Source organism: Dermacentor albipictus, chromosome 3 (assembly GCF_038994185.2).
Source record: "Dermacentor albipictus isolate Rhodes 1998 colony chromosome 3, USDA_Dalb.pri_finalv2, whole genome shotgun sequence".
Classification (NCBI taxonomy): Eukaryota; Metazoa; Arthropoda; class Arachnida; order Ixodida; family Ixodidae; genus Dermacentor; species Dermacentor albipictus.
This window is the reverse complement of record NC_091823.1, coordinates 20,893,345-20,908,631: the sequence shown is the minus strand read 5'-3', so window position 1 is coordinate 20,908,631 and position 15,287 is coordinate 20,893,345. Positions and strand designations below refer to the sequence as shown.

The following is a 15,287-nucleotide window of genomic DNA, read 5'->3' as shown; positions in this document are numbered from 1 at the left end:
ATTTTTTGAGTGGGTTTAAGGGTCAAAGGAAAAAGGGGTGGGTTCGCATCGGTGAAACATCTGCTCCCGTCACTCAAGAACACGCACAGTGGCTCTACTTCACGACTTGACATATTACGAAAAATTGCAGATCTCATTAATTGACTGATTGATTGATTTGGAGGTGACTGAAAATTCTGGCAACTATTGTTTCGCCCGCTATTCCACAAGCATAAAATTAAAATGCCAATTTATCTGCTCCCAGACGGGAGCTCTGAAGTGTGACTACCTGAAACACATCGACGGTGGTAGCACTGATGAAAATCGGCGCCCTGCATAATAAGTGGCCAGCCATATCGCTGTGTCCGGCACGCCTAGGCATATGGTTTCATGAGCAGTAACGTTGCCCTACAATTGAGAGAAATGAGGGCGCATGAAATGCGCGATTTGTAAATTGATCGTGGCGCAGGTCGCACACGTTGATGTACAGCTGCTCCATTCTTTACAATGGAAGGGCAGGATATACTTGAACATATACTCTCCCGCAGCGACGTACCACTTCTCGGAAAGGCTGATAGATTGCGATCAATCTTCTTCCACTTCTACAAATATAGCATATTTCACTGTACTTTTTTATTGAGCTTCAGTTAGCATCCACCTCTCCTGTCTAATCATGTGTTCCCTCCAAAAGTAAGCTTACGCGTTATCATACCAATCAGTTATTTCACCCGAATGCGCGAATGCTGAGCCGTGCTCTCCCCGTAACTCCGCGTGCAACTGAACCGAACCTGAAATGTCTGTTCTTAAGTAGAGAAAACGGAAGCAAAAAAATCTTCCTACTCTAAACCTGTGTTGTGTCTGGATCTCTCTCTTCAATCTCGTATAAGCAAGAGATAAAGGCAAAATTCCGGAGCCTCGTTCTGTCTATCTCAAGATAATCGCTACTCAAGCAGAGAAAACGGAAAACCCGCTTGAGCGTGCTGCGTGACGCACACAGATGCGAGAGCAAACTGAAATGATTGCGTTGCTCCATTCCCGGGAAGTTTCCAGGAACTTTCTATTCATGCGGCTCCCATAACAACACCATGTTATCCGATAGCGGGGTATCATACTTCATTTCATCATTTCGAAAGGTATCAGAATGCTTCGGGCTCCGTTTTATTACTGCTCTTGATTCTTTAGTACCGGTGTGCATGATTTCAGTCATTTTAAAATCGTCGATTTCTCTGCTCAAGCTCGCGGCGCAGTTTTGAAATCTGCGTGCGCTTGCTGCTAAAAAAATGGAAAAGGATGAGCTCTCTGAAATCTTCGGCGCCCTAGTTATTGAAAAAATAAAGATTAAAATGTCTCGGTGTTGTGTTGTTGTTAAGGTCAATAGGCCTGTACAAGCAGCTGTAGCCTGAACTGATGCATATACTGCTAGAAGCACTACTGCCCTGTGTAGCCTAAGTATGCGGTGATAGTGACCAGCTGTGATTGTATGATCTGTACTTTCCTATCTCTTTATCTCTTCTTCCCCACTCTCCCCCAGTGTAGAGTAGCAAACCCGATTTTCCCTTCTGGTTAACTTCCTTGTGTTTCCTGCTTCTACTGTCTCTCTCGCTCTGTACTTTGGTTGAGAAATCAAATAATTTTTTTTTTCAGTGGCGAAATTGAAGTTTTCAACGTGGAGCCCCTGTAAATACAGACGTCACTAGGCTAAGTTGAGGCTGAGAGAGTGAGATGAATATGTAGAAACGAAAGTAAGAGCTAGGAACGTGTTCTAAATGGATAGCTAAAGCTGCAGTAGTTCCGTGACCCTGGTATGATAAAGCGCAATCAGGTATTAAATATATTTTCTGTCATCCTCCATCATTCGAGAATTCGACATCACCAAAAGGCGCCTGAAAACGTATTCTGCGCTAAAGCAACATTGCTCCTACACCTGCCACATCTCTTTTCTCCTTTGCTCGCTGTGGAGGGTAAAATCCAACACATAGGTTTAGAATGAGAATGAGAGGGAGTCACAAGTTTCTACCACAGCTCAAGCAACAATATATCGATTTTATAAATTTAAACTTTCTCTGCTTGTTATTGCTGGGTGAAAACTGATGCCTCTTCGGAGCAAAACACGCTGATCCTAAGGTCCCTGCTTTGCACGTTGATTTGTTGACGGCGTGAACAAAAAATGACCGACATCGAACATTGAGAATAAAAAATTTTCCGCCTTCCATTCCTTTATTTACTTGCTTAAGACTAGACCGGATAGGAGTATCACCAGTGGCTATCACTCTGTCGTACCAGTTCGTAATACGGGCCAGCAGGCAAGCCAGCAATTCATGACGCGATTTCTGCTGCTGCTGCCGCCGCCACCGTGCTGTTGGTACGCTGCTGCTGCCACCGTGTTCGTTTTTTTTTTTACAGCGAAGCTGTTAATGGGACTAGAAGCGCTCAAGAACGTTAAATGCCTGTTTTCACATGTTTTTGAAAGAAGTAGATCACTCAGCAAGTTTATATTTTGCGAAAATATGGGCAATGCAAGGGACAACAAACAGAAAACTTTGAAGTGTGTATGTTATTTATTGGTTAAATGACAATTTCTAAGCCCTCATTTTCGACCCGTTTAGAGGCCCGTTATATTAAAACTAAAAAAAAGTTTTTTGTTTCTCTGGGAGGGCGAAAAACGGGAGATGTTTCCTATTTAGGTGAAACAGGGACCAACCTATGGTCCCAGTTTGAAAACTTGAAGTGTGTATTTAATTTTGTGCTTTGAATATAATTACTGAATACTCTTCTCACAGTTTCGAAGCAGTACACGACGCGTGTAGTTGGTTTCCCCCGTTTTCTCGGTGAACTATGCGATGCACGCTCTTTATATTTAGTTGGAGTGCGAATCGTGTTGTGAATGGCAAATGATAAATGTGAAATCAATGTATTATATTTACAGTCTTTGTAGAAAATTACTTTTTCAAACATTCCAAAGTGTCATATTGCACTTATCCGCAATGTTGCCCACAGTCCTAAAACAACTGTACAAAACAGCAAATGCGATTAAGCAGTCGCATCTTTCCTTTTCAGTCTTTATACGAGGTTGTAGTTGATTTTCGTGCGTCCACTGTGACCTAGACGGGTACCTTGTTTATACTTGTTTAAAGTTAGGGAAAGTATGGGTAAAAAGCAGAAGTTCTAAGTGTATGCACTGGTTAAGGCCTTAGCAGTAAATTATGTATGCAAGCGAATCAGGTTTTTTTTTTTACGAACAATCTTGAACTTATACACTTGCGCTGTGAGAACATATGAATGACAGCAAGTTCACACTGCGAGTAGTATGAATCAACTTACCCAACATCAAGTCTTATTGAGCCAAGTTCACCTTTTTCCTTAAAGGGGCGGGGATGGGAGGGGGGGGGGGGTATTGAAGGATATTATGGCCAATATTCTGCCGAAGTAAGATGTGTGTATACATTACTGCCTCGGGAAACATTACTAGAGGTGCGCATATCGACTCTTTTGAGCGCGATTGAATTCTTAACGAGTGCTTGAAAACGTTTCATGTGGGCAAGGTTTCAATCGGGACAGTCATATACTGACAATGTTTTAAAGTAGCCTATGTGATTTAATTCCAGGCAACTGAAGTTATGATTGTAACCACACAAAAAAGACAGCTTCGCTGAAAATTAGGTAGCAGTTCAGCAAAGTAGCACAAGCTTGCCGTCCTTATCTTTCTTTTTCTTTTCTTTTTATTTCTTTTGCTGCTGCTGCTGTGGATGATATTACTCCACTACTCCCACCGCCTCGCTTGGAGCATCAGTTATAACATCCGCGCAGGCAGCGCTGGTTCCGGTATTTCAGGCAAGCTGACGCCACTGGGATCAACTTCCAACCTAGACAGAGGTGGTAGAGACTTAGAGCCAGGCACCATGAGAAAACTTTAATTGCAGAAAGTTTCTTGCCTACCACTTTGGCGTGGGAAACCTGAGCCCGGGTCGTTAAACTTTGCCGGATTTTCTATAAAGTTGTTTAAGTTGATCCATACGAATAGACGTTTTATTTTTTACTGGTTAATCGATGTTTCCCCCTTATGAACAGTAGGCTAGCAGTTCCTATGCCCAAGTTTAGCAGAACATCGAGAATTTCCATTTTTCTTCTTTTCTATCGCGGGTTCAGCCTCTCTTTTTCGGGCGTGTTCACACTGGCCAAGACGGCGGCAGAAAGGCGCGTACATTCTTTTCTTTATATTTTTTCTTCTTCAGGGCATCCGGGGTGAGAGGAGTCAGTAGTCGAAGCAGTGTCAGCGCTGGGTGTGCGCAGACTAATTTTGGCAAATGGCGTGATGTGAGCACTTGAAGCTAGAAAGCAGGACCACGCTTACTATAGGTAGACAGTATATGCGCAGGCAACAAGATCTCACGTTGTGGGATATGTGCATATCAATTTGGCTTTAGCGATATTGGTAACATATTCCTTCACGACAAAAGCTTTCAAGGAACTTAGCTCTGGATATTGTGGCGTACGTTGTCAATATAATAGCTGTGCCCAGGGAAAAAAATGAGCGATATTGCATATGTTCTAAAGACATTTCAATAACGATACTTTGAAGTACAAGCCAGGGACCGCACCCTTCACCTGTGGTGCCAATCTAGAGGGAAGCAATCACAACGGCGGCTAAGGGCCGCTAAGTAATCTCAGATGGACTCCGAGGAACTTCAAGAACTTTCGTCGAGACATTCCGAACTAGAGCGTATCGCAAAGCGGACGTTCACTGGCAGGCTGGAGAAGAGCAGATAGGCATATGTTCCATTTATTTATCACAGGTCGCATGGTGTACAGTGAAATTAATGTAAGTATAAACCTGGAACTTCAAAATTTTCCGGCTGACACGACCGAAGAAAATAAAGAAACAAAACGAAAGCTAATAAGCCCAACCAGTTTTCCGGATCCCATACGATTTCTGACTTGTCCCCATCAAAGATGGTACCAATAGGAGGCTTCAGATCAGCTGCACCGAGAAGTAAGATCAATAAATATTTCTCATTAGAAGAAGGAAGGTAGGCGAAACGTCTTTTAATCGGTTCGAAAATAGCCTCGCCAACGTCGTCACTTCATCGCCGGACAAATTCCTTGGTACCACTGCATACCATGAATTTTATGTAACGGCTAATGAACACGACGTATGTGAAAACACCCCTGTACTTAGAGAGAGAGATAGATGGAAGGGGAAATGCAGGGAGGTTAACCAGAGGGGAAGATCCGATTTGCTACCTTACGCTGAGGAAAGGGGGGAGGGGGAGATAAAGTGATAACAAAGAGATAAAGAAAGAAAGGAGCACAGACAGAAAATCAGAGTTGGTCACTGTCTTAGATTTACATGCACGTTAACGAACCCCAGGTAGTCCAAATTTCCGGAGTCCCCCACTACAGCGTGCCTCATAATCAGATCGTGGTTTTGGCACATAAAACCTCAGATTTATTTACATGAGTTCCCAAACTGCGCTCTTGTTTAGTCGTTAACGCAATCTGCATATATTTTCATCCCTAAGCAATTATATCTATATCCGCGAGAAGTTGATGTCGGAAGCTATGACATCTGATTAAGCTGGAGAGGGAATATCAAGAGGGCCATATCACTCGTTTTAACGTCATTTTCGGCATTCCAAAATTGCGTCTACGTCAAGACAAATATATGCAATTGTAGAGCTTGACCAATGCACCAACGTACACTTATAACTCGGCATATATCTCTAATGCTTATTTAAACGGTGCAAAGGTACCTGCTGTGAGTCTTCCCTTGACCGGCATTATTAGCCTGTCGGTTGCAACGTCGCTTGTATCTCCACCACCACTACCAGTGTCACCATGCAACGAGTCAAAGGGAGATAAGACGCCCAACATAGCCAACGACGTATCGTTCCATAGTTGAGCCCCGTGTTGGCAAATCGGCTAGGGAAAAAGTACTTTTTCATGAATACTTTCACTGCAAGTAATATTAGTTCATTGCCCCCCTCGCCGTGGTGGCGCAGCGACTTTGGCGTTGCTCTGCTAAGCCTGAGGGCACGGCTTCAAATTCTGGCCATGGCAGCCGCATGTCGATGGGGCGAAATTCAAAAATGCCGGGGTGCTGTGCTTTTAGTGCATGTTACGGATCATCAGGTGGCCACAACTATACCGGAGTCCCTCTCTACGGTGTGCCTCATTATCATAGCTTGCTTTTGGCATGTTAAACCCCAGAGTTGTTCTTTTTCATCACCCCTGGTAGCTGTACTGGAATTTTTGTCTCGATTGTGCGATATGTTATTTTTACCACTCCGTTTTCTTTCTTCCTTTACTTCCTTCTTCTCTTTTCCTTTTCTCTCTCCCCTGCAAGGGAGTAAGCGTGGTGTGTCCTTTAAAAAACAATGATACCCTGCTTTTCTTTCTCTTTATAATGTTAGCAGATGTTTTTCGCAAGATTATTAATAATAATTGCACGTTTATTTACTTTTCTTACTCCTTATTTTCTGCTGTAACCTCCCTTACTCGCTGCCATGAATAGGGTAAGGTACGTAAATTTGAAACTAAAAAGGAATTAAGTTTCATATTACATTTGTTCCCGCAGCGCAGCACATTTCGGTGGTTAATGCGTGCAGGGCGAAAAAAAACGCAGTCTAATCGGCATAAGAAAATGGCCATCAACGGCCTCTTCGCACGCATCTTAGGGATCATTCAAAAGCGTAGTTAGCATAGCACATAAGATCGACAGCGCAGTATACTTACATTGCGCAGCCTTTCCTTATAGACGCATAGAAAGTCACAATGTGTGTAAAGCGTTTTAAAATCATTCGGCGTTACTCACTGGGCTCTATTCGCGGCACGGATGTGATTCGCTCTTTAGAAGCGGGTGGTCGATGCCGGCCGTTGGGGAGTGCTTCTCTAAACTAGGTCTCCGTTGTTTGCGCGGGCGCAATCACTGCATGCACATGTGTGTACTTTCCGGTTAAAGACGCACAGGGCCAGCGTTCTATACAGCCTTAGACGACGTTCTCTGTGTGCGCGATAAATACTCGTTGATTCATCGTCATGGCGAGCAATAAACTAGAGACGACGTGCTCCTGCAAAAACTAAGGCACCCTTCACCTCAGCTATGCTCGCGGTACTTTGTCAACGCCCCCCTCCCCCCCCCCCAATTATTTGTCGTTTGTTTTCAAACTATCATTTATTTTTCTGTCCTTTCAGCGCAGCAAAGATATTGAAAGTCATATTTCTTTCGCAAAAGTCTGTGCAGCTGCATCAAATGTGAATTCCGCGTTCGAATGTAAACAAACCCATAACTACTGTCACGCATGTTGATATGCTGGGTGCTTTAGCGAAGACAAAGTGATTATAAAATGCAGAGTAACAGGGGATGAAGAGATTATGTTTTTCCGAGACGTCATTTCCAGTTGGAAACGATGTGAGGAAAAATGTGTTAATCACACTAAGCGACGAAACGATCTTTGCCCATCCCTTCTGCGGAAATCTTCAGTGCGTCTAATGAAATCTTATTTGCGGAAGTGTGCGAGCAAGTTTTATCAAAGAAAAAAGAACAGGAAACCTTCAAAACAGCACGAATCTACACAGGAGAGCTGTACAGGTTTCTGAGAAAACATCCTGGATAACTGAAATGGTAGAGCGACCGCACCAGGGCGAAATTTTCGTTAACGACGAACCTCTTTTCAGGAAAAACTCGCATGCGCTTCCTTTTTAGCTTCGTGCTACTCGGACATGAATGACAGTTTCTCCTTTTCATGTACTTGTCGTGACTGCTGCTGTGTCGGAGCTGAGGAATGGGAAGAAGTTAGCTTATGAAGAACGCGCACAGCGGGGCCATTAAAAGCTACTTACCTAAAAGTGGATAATCATATTTTGAAATAACAGTTTGATCACATGTGATTGCAAAATTGAAGATAGACCATAAATCCCGCCAATTTTGCGGACGTCTTGTGCCTTGCGCCAGATATGAGACATACGTAGTCAAAATCAGCGTCAAGCCCTTATTGTTCTCGGCATTGCATTTTTTTCATAGAGCTGATAAATGTTAACTATAACAGCCGTGCATCTCGAAGTACAAAGTGTGTCGGCTAGAAAGTCGAGTAGAAGCCGGTTAAACACCGTTAAGGTATGTCTGTCTCCATGACCTGGAACACCGCCGATACTAAGCTTTCCAAAACGAAAACATCAGTATCGATGTGTTAGCAGAGAGTTACAAAGAGCGAAAAAAAACTGACCTAAACAGCAGCAGTAGGTAGAGCGGAATTGAAAGCAGCACCTAAGTGAAAAAAAGCAGTGGGATAGAAAAACACAAGAGAGACTTACACCTTTCGAACATCAAGCTAGCAGTGCTGCTCTTCTATTCCTCCTGAAATAAAAAAAACGAATTATCTGATTACTTACCAGTTGTTAATGCAGTAGTTGAGACGCGAGAGTACGGAAAATATTCGCAGTGTCTTCAATGGGGCTGGTTGGTTCATCTTTAGAATAAAAACAGGAAGAGCGCCACACAGGACAGCAGGACAGCGCTCTGTCCTGCTTACTCGCTCGTCCTGTGTTGCGCTGTTCCTGTTCTTATTCTAAAAGAAAATATCACGCCTAGCGCTGTTTAAATTGCGGCCATTCTGTTCTATGTGCTCTTCAAATTTCTTGCGCTGTGTGATTCCTAAGGCAAAATAGGAGAAAGTCACTATCCCAACGCATTGCACTTTCACCATTTTTCACAGTACGAGCTCTAAATATTATACGGGCAATGAATGTCCAACGCTGCGATGAGTCTGGAAGCGAGACTCATTTGAATAATAAATTGACACCGTACCATGACGCAAGCAAATTGCTCCCTTTCGCAAATGTGTAACTTTCAAAAGCCCTGCAGAGTGACAATTACTTTTCAACAAGTAGGTCGAACTGCGCTGCCTTTGCATCAAATGTTCCAGAAAAAAAAGAGGTTACAAATAAGAAAAAGTCGACAATTTACACAGTACCTCTTCACTTTTACCCTGCCGGTAGCACTGTATCCGCACATATTTCGCGTTTTATTTTTCTATTTTTTGTCGTCTTTTACACTTCCATAAAGAAAATCTAGGCAAAGACGATGTTCAAGGTACGTAGAAGACGATCAGAAACGAAATATTGCTGTGCGCATTCAGTTGAGGTCACTATGCATTAAAGGTGCTTTAAAATGACCCCAATATGTCAGAGCGTTCTGCAGTCACTCGTGGCGAGGAAGAATAAGTTTACAAACTTGATATTGTCGTTTCCAAAGGAGCGTTATACTGAATATCAAAAACCGGGTTAGTTGTGACCTACTTCCCGAATTTTCTTTTATAACACATAATGCAGAGTGCCTAGCTATGATCTCACGCAAATATGTTGTAGCTGTAGCGCAATACCCTCCAGATGGAATTGTCGATATATTCTTTGCATATTTGGAAAGCCTATTGAACTGTGTAAGTGAAAATGACCTGGTACTTTTAAATAAAAGTGCTGAATTACTCAAACACAAGTTACACACAATACCATCTTCATACTGTTCGACTAATGTGATTAGAGATTCCACTCGAGGGACAAAGAAAGATAACTAATACATAAATAATTCATTTATCACCAACCCAGCAGACCACAAAGTTATTGGTGCTGTATTGGCGCCGTGAATTAGCAATCACTTACGCATTTTTTGTTTGTTGATGAACGGGCTTAATCTGGACGGTACGACATCTCCCCAAAAGAAAAGAATTCAAGATATTTATGAAAAATAAGAATGAAGGACTTTCATAATAAAAGAAAAGAAAATGAAGTGCCGTGTATACATCTCACACCTCTGACGATGCCTATGATTAATTTTTACGCCTATTTCTTAGCGTATACTGACAGTCATTTCCATATATAACACCTAAAAAAAGGAAAACAAAAGCAAAATAAACGCTCCAGACCTGGGTAGATAAGGGGTGCCTTAACATGATTAAAACGTAAGATAAACTCCACAATAGGTACTTCCAAGCGAGTAACACTGCCGACTAGGACATCATTCGGGTACAGAAACAAAAAAGTGATGCCTCGTTACGGAATTCAAAACTGTCTACTTCTACAGTTACTTCGATATCAGGAATAAAGAGAAATTGGACTTGATGTGGAGCAAAATTATTGGACTGCTAAAGTGGGTATCCAAAAAAGCAGAGATTCGTGAAATAACGCTGAACAAGCAAGCTAAACAAAGAGCTGAATAAACAGAAGAATTTAATCATTAGTCAGTGAATCCAGTCACTAGCTCTCATCCTCCGGAGGCAATAAATCGCATCTACAGAAATTCCATTAGCATGTATATGGATCCCACAATTGAGAGTGTAATATATAACGTATATAAATCTCTTAAAACAACCAAAGGTATAATAACAACATTCAAACCAGGCCAATAAAGTACATTCTTGACATCAAACTGCCATAGCTCATGCACATTTATACTTCTCTCTCGACAGCTGTTATTCCGAAGAAAATACCAATGACAAGAAGCTATTGGTGGAGAAAAAAACCAACTTATCAAATTATGGGCTGATCTTCATACTGCCTGCGTTCATGTACACAACAGTAATTGGGTTTGTCAACATGTACAATTTGATAAACCCTACCCAATTCAGGAGTTAGAAAAGGGAGATCGACAGAACTTGCCTTTGTCATGCAAAAAGAAATCATTCTAAAAGCGTCAGATGAAAAACCCTTGATAGCTGGTATTCAGACTCACTTCTCGAAGGCATTTGACCATCTAAACCATTCGACACTTACTAAAAAAACTTGAAATATATGGCCTTAGAGACACACCACGCGCTTATGACATACTACCTGCAACATAAAGAATGCAATGTGTTTGCATTCCGGGCAATTTACCGCTGTGCAAAGCAGTTACCTGAGGAAACCCCCAAAGGAGCATGCTTGCATCACGCCTACTTAACTTCTACATCAAAGGTGTTACACAAGTTAACTACGGCGCAGAGCACATACATTATGCAGATGATACAACCATTTCTTTTCGCAGACATTGTTATGAAACTCTTAAAGCAATATTAATGAAGCTCTCCACGATTACACAAGTGGTGCGTAATGTATTCTCTCAAAATTAACATAGGTAAATCGAAATCTATTACCTTCACACTTCGACAATCACCTGCAGTATCCATTTTAATCTTAGGGAATTCACGCATAGAAATTGTTGACTGCGTAAAGTCATTTGATGTATTTTTTTTCAAACGTATCTGTCTTGGGACATGGACGTTAACCGTGTTGCTGAGCAGATATGAACGACAGTAGGAGTTCCGGCGAAATTGAAATTGCACTTACCATAACCTGTTAACCTTCATATTTATAATACACAATTTTTTGCATTGAAAGCATTGCTGTCTGGTCTACGGCACAACCACGCTAACAAACCTGAACCACCTGCTTATATTACAAAAGAAAGCCCCTCATCACACTGCGTGCGTTGAAAAAACTGCGCAAACAAAACCCCTATTTACAAAATACAATCTCATGTTTGTGCATAATTTGTGCCTATCAAACCTAGCCAGAAAATATACATAGGATTCAGACGGACTTTCAGAGTTACCACCACTCGCGCAAGGTCTTATTAGTCACGCAGTGATGGTATCTTGAAAATATCCTTTACACGCCTTAGGTTAGCAAAAATGCTTTGTCACAAACTTCCAAAAGTGGTACAATAACTTCATCAATACGGAATTAATTTAGAAACAACTGAGAACTGTGCAGAAAACACCGTAGAATTAGAGTTCCGCAGAGATTGTTAATTCCCTTCAGGTAAGCGCTAGATGACGTCAAATTTGTATGAAGCGTTCTGGTTTCTATTTATTTATTTATTTATTTATTTATTCATTTATTTACCAGGTTAGCCTCGTGAACAGTATCTCAATAAAACCTCACATATCTTGAGCATTGTTATAAGCATTTTTCTTAATATTAATAATCATGATTAGCTTCGCGTTCTCAATGTAAATTTTCCGCTCAAGAAAGCTACTCTGAACTTTTCATACATGATATGCGAAATAATTGACAACGTGTGAATGTATTAATCGACAAGTGAGAACACTTAATGAGCATAAGTGTTGTTCCTCAAGTCGTTGAGACATTATTGATGCAATGAAGAGAGGAGTGAAGTAGTAGTATTGCCGAACGCTTGAAACTGGCAGGTTGAGAAGATCATGTGTATGTGTTGGTGTGCATTACTAATAAATGGGCCCAAGATGTAATGAATGCCTCTGGTGGACGCTGGGGCGACATTGGGGAATAAGTTTTAAGTACATTGCAGGTTTTCATATTTACTGACGACTTCTCCCCAAAGATAGCGGGACAAGTACGGTTCCTACATGGGCTGTTCATTATGATTGGTCGACAAAGCTGGCAGAAAAATATGACCCGACAAAAGTGACTAAGCTCGTTGTCTTCGCCTGAAGATGCTATTTCATTAAATATTTCCCACCAGCTACAGCCAAGTGACATCACTTTTTGTTTTTCTTAAAGCTGAAACTGTACACCGATATCTAGCGGGAGACTGGTGCTCATGATTTACGAGAAAGTCGATTTACGGAAGTAGAGGTACATGTGTTGTTGATCGGAGCAGCAACGTTTCACCGGCTCGCGCACTTCTGAATGGTCGAGAGTAAACAAATGAACGCTTTCAGCCGTTTCCTCTAGACCAGAACAAATGGCTACGGAGACGTATTCTGCACTGACAACAGTTCCGTGCCAAGGATTGTGAACATCTGCTCTGAAATATGTAATAAATATTTGTTCTCCCAGCTGATCTTTTTGAATACCTGAATGAAGAAAAGTAAGGCAACCTTCTCGTTCCTTTTTTTCTTCTTGCTTTGGTTTTGCCTTAAAAGCACATGCATATGTTTATTTACCACAGCTACCGACGTCCATCGGCGCCTGTGACATTCACGAGCAGAAGACGGATGTCTACCGTTTTATGTGGCCACAAGAAGCAGAGTAAGCATCACTTAAGTGTTGGGTAAAAGGGCCGACGCAGGAATGACATGTCGTTTTTCAAATGGCTGTTTGACAGCCCCGTCGTGCCGGTCATAAAATGAGTTACGCGTCAAAATTCTTCACGCCTCGTCGGTTACCAAGTCTAGTTAGATTTTCAGGAGACAATAAAATCAATGCTGCACCACATGACTGTGATGGAATCTGCACTCTGGAAGTTGGTATTTTTGCCAGCTGAAAGGAAGGTAGAAATTGAAGTGATTTCGCGGTATACGAGTATTCCACAAATTTTTGTTTTTTTTTCTTCTGCCTGCCTGCGACGTCGTATCTGTCAGCTCTGCTACTCTGCTGTAAAATGCAGTTCGAACAAGTGCTTATTCTCTTACACCTTGCGCGTCGCGCCTCTCTCTTTAGTGCAGCTAGCCACTAACCACCTCTGGAATCTCTAGGTCCGATGCCACAATAATAGAGCCAATTTTTAGCATACCAATGCTTATTGTCTCTGATTTTAAGCAAGAGGCCTGAACTTGCAGCGCTTTTAGGCGGCAGCCATCTTTGGCCGGGAACTTAGCAAAATGGTGGAATGAAAAGTAGGTCCAGGGGCCTGATCGCCCAAGCATCTCGCTTTCAGAGTTTTCGCTTACCCTCCCGTGATTGGCCGGCACCGTACCATCGGTCGACAGCACACCAAGAAAGGATAAAAAATGAAGTACTGCCTACTCAGTGGCATCGGAGGCAAAATGAACGTTCGAAAAACGAGGTGCTTGCTCCGTCCCACCACAGATGGCTCCCAGTATGCTTTGTAGCATGCTTGCTGTCAGTGTTCGCTCTCCATGGTTTTGTCGTCATCTTCCCCGCCAAGATAATGGGCCCTTCCGAGCGTTTTCGCTTGCTTTCACGATGTTTCCACAATGAGACAAGAGCGCACAGTCATATAAAAGAGGCTGTCTGCGCTCAAAAGAGCCTCGTGTGCAAGGTTGCGTGGTGATGACGTCAACATTTTCGGCTTTTTACTATCGAGATATAGTATTCGAATCGTGCAGGAAAGAAACATGTTTGTTTGCTCCAGCGAGCTAACATTGTGCTAAACCACCGTAATAGCGTGTTCTCGGTACTTGCCATGCTTCACTTCAGCATCTGTTCGGTACACCAATGGTATGCTCCACTGGTCTCCCCCCTACCCTCCCCCCCCCCCCCGTCCCATAAGAGTCGCACAGATCAAACTCAAAGGCAGAGGACAAGCACGCAATGACTCGCTCTGGAAGGAGGAAACGGCAGGTGCGAAACCACGTCACTACAGCAAAACGTCTGATTTCACCTATAGCCACACCTCCCGGCGTTGCTGAGAAAAAGGGTAGACGTGCCGATAGTACGAGCATTCATTGGGTCGCCAGCATGCAGTAGCCAAGATTTCCCAGGTTACGGCTGACCGTCACCAACAGCAGCGGCGCTGTGTTGAGATGACATTGCTGGAAACGTTATCATCTCAATGACTGCTCCGACGACACTGCTTGAAGCACCCGAGAGCAATCGACGCGGCAGGAGAGCTATCGAAAAGAACCAGCCGAACGGAGAGAGTGCGCTCTCTTCAGGCCAGTCAAGAGCAATGCTGGTTGCGAGAGTGCCCTAGGGCGCTCTGAAACAACCAGCCAAAGATACCATACGTAATGCCTTTGATGGAGGAAAAAAAGTGCCTTGAGAAAAAACACACCAAGAACCTGTTGCTTTATGTCTTCTTTCCGATTCTTTCTTTCGCTCTTTCGTTTTCTGTAATTATCTCGCTCTCTCAAATAGGGAATCATCGCCGACAGAGCTGTGTACTATGGACGACGAAGCGCTCGCCAGAGTCGTGTTTACTCATGGCCTGTTTGTCCTTCTGATATTTCTACGCACTTCAGTCGAACATATCCCACAAATTTTTTTTGTTGCTGGCGAAAAGCGAGAAAGCATGTGAACCGCATAGTAGGCAGCCATTAACTGTCGTTGAATGCATGCGTAATAAATGCACCTATCGTGTCACTAAACAAAAGAGCGTCCTTCTCCAATAAGCAATACAAATGTATAGACTAAGCAAGCAGGACCATGCGCCTTCCTCGCTATTTATTTAATCCAAGCACTCAAGTCAAACACGGGACTACTCCAGTCACCATAATTGCCACGATTCGTAGATATTGCTGATATGAAGCCCTGGCTCGTTGAAGAAAATGTTGATATTACAGTGCCAACTTAACTCATTCTACTTTAAGAATGCAATATTTAAATATGTTGACCATCCATGGGCGAAGCATCCCGATCCGTAAATGCGTCAGTCCTGCCACGGCTCGAGGCCT

The 15,287-nt window shown here is 42.7% G+C and overlaps 1 long non-coding RNA gene across 1 annotated transcript in view; it reads right to left on the bottom strand.

The window, feature by feature from the left end:
- Positions 1–15,287, bottom strand: part of LOC139057824 (uncharacterized) — a 505,013-nt gene that overhangs the window by 12,761 nt on the left and 476,965 nt on the right. Inside the window, exon 3 of the long non-coding RNA XR_011513019.1 lies at positions 8,290–8,332. This is a non-coding gene — a long non-coding RNA (uncharacterized lncRNA). The remainder of the gene's footprint in view (positions 1–8,289; positions 8,333–15,287) is intronic.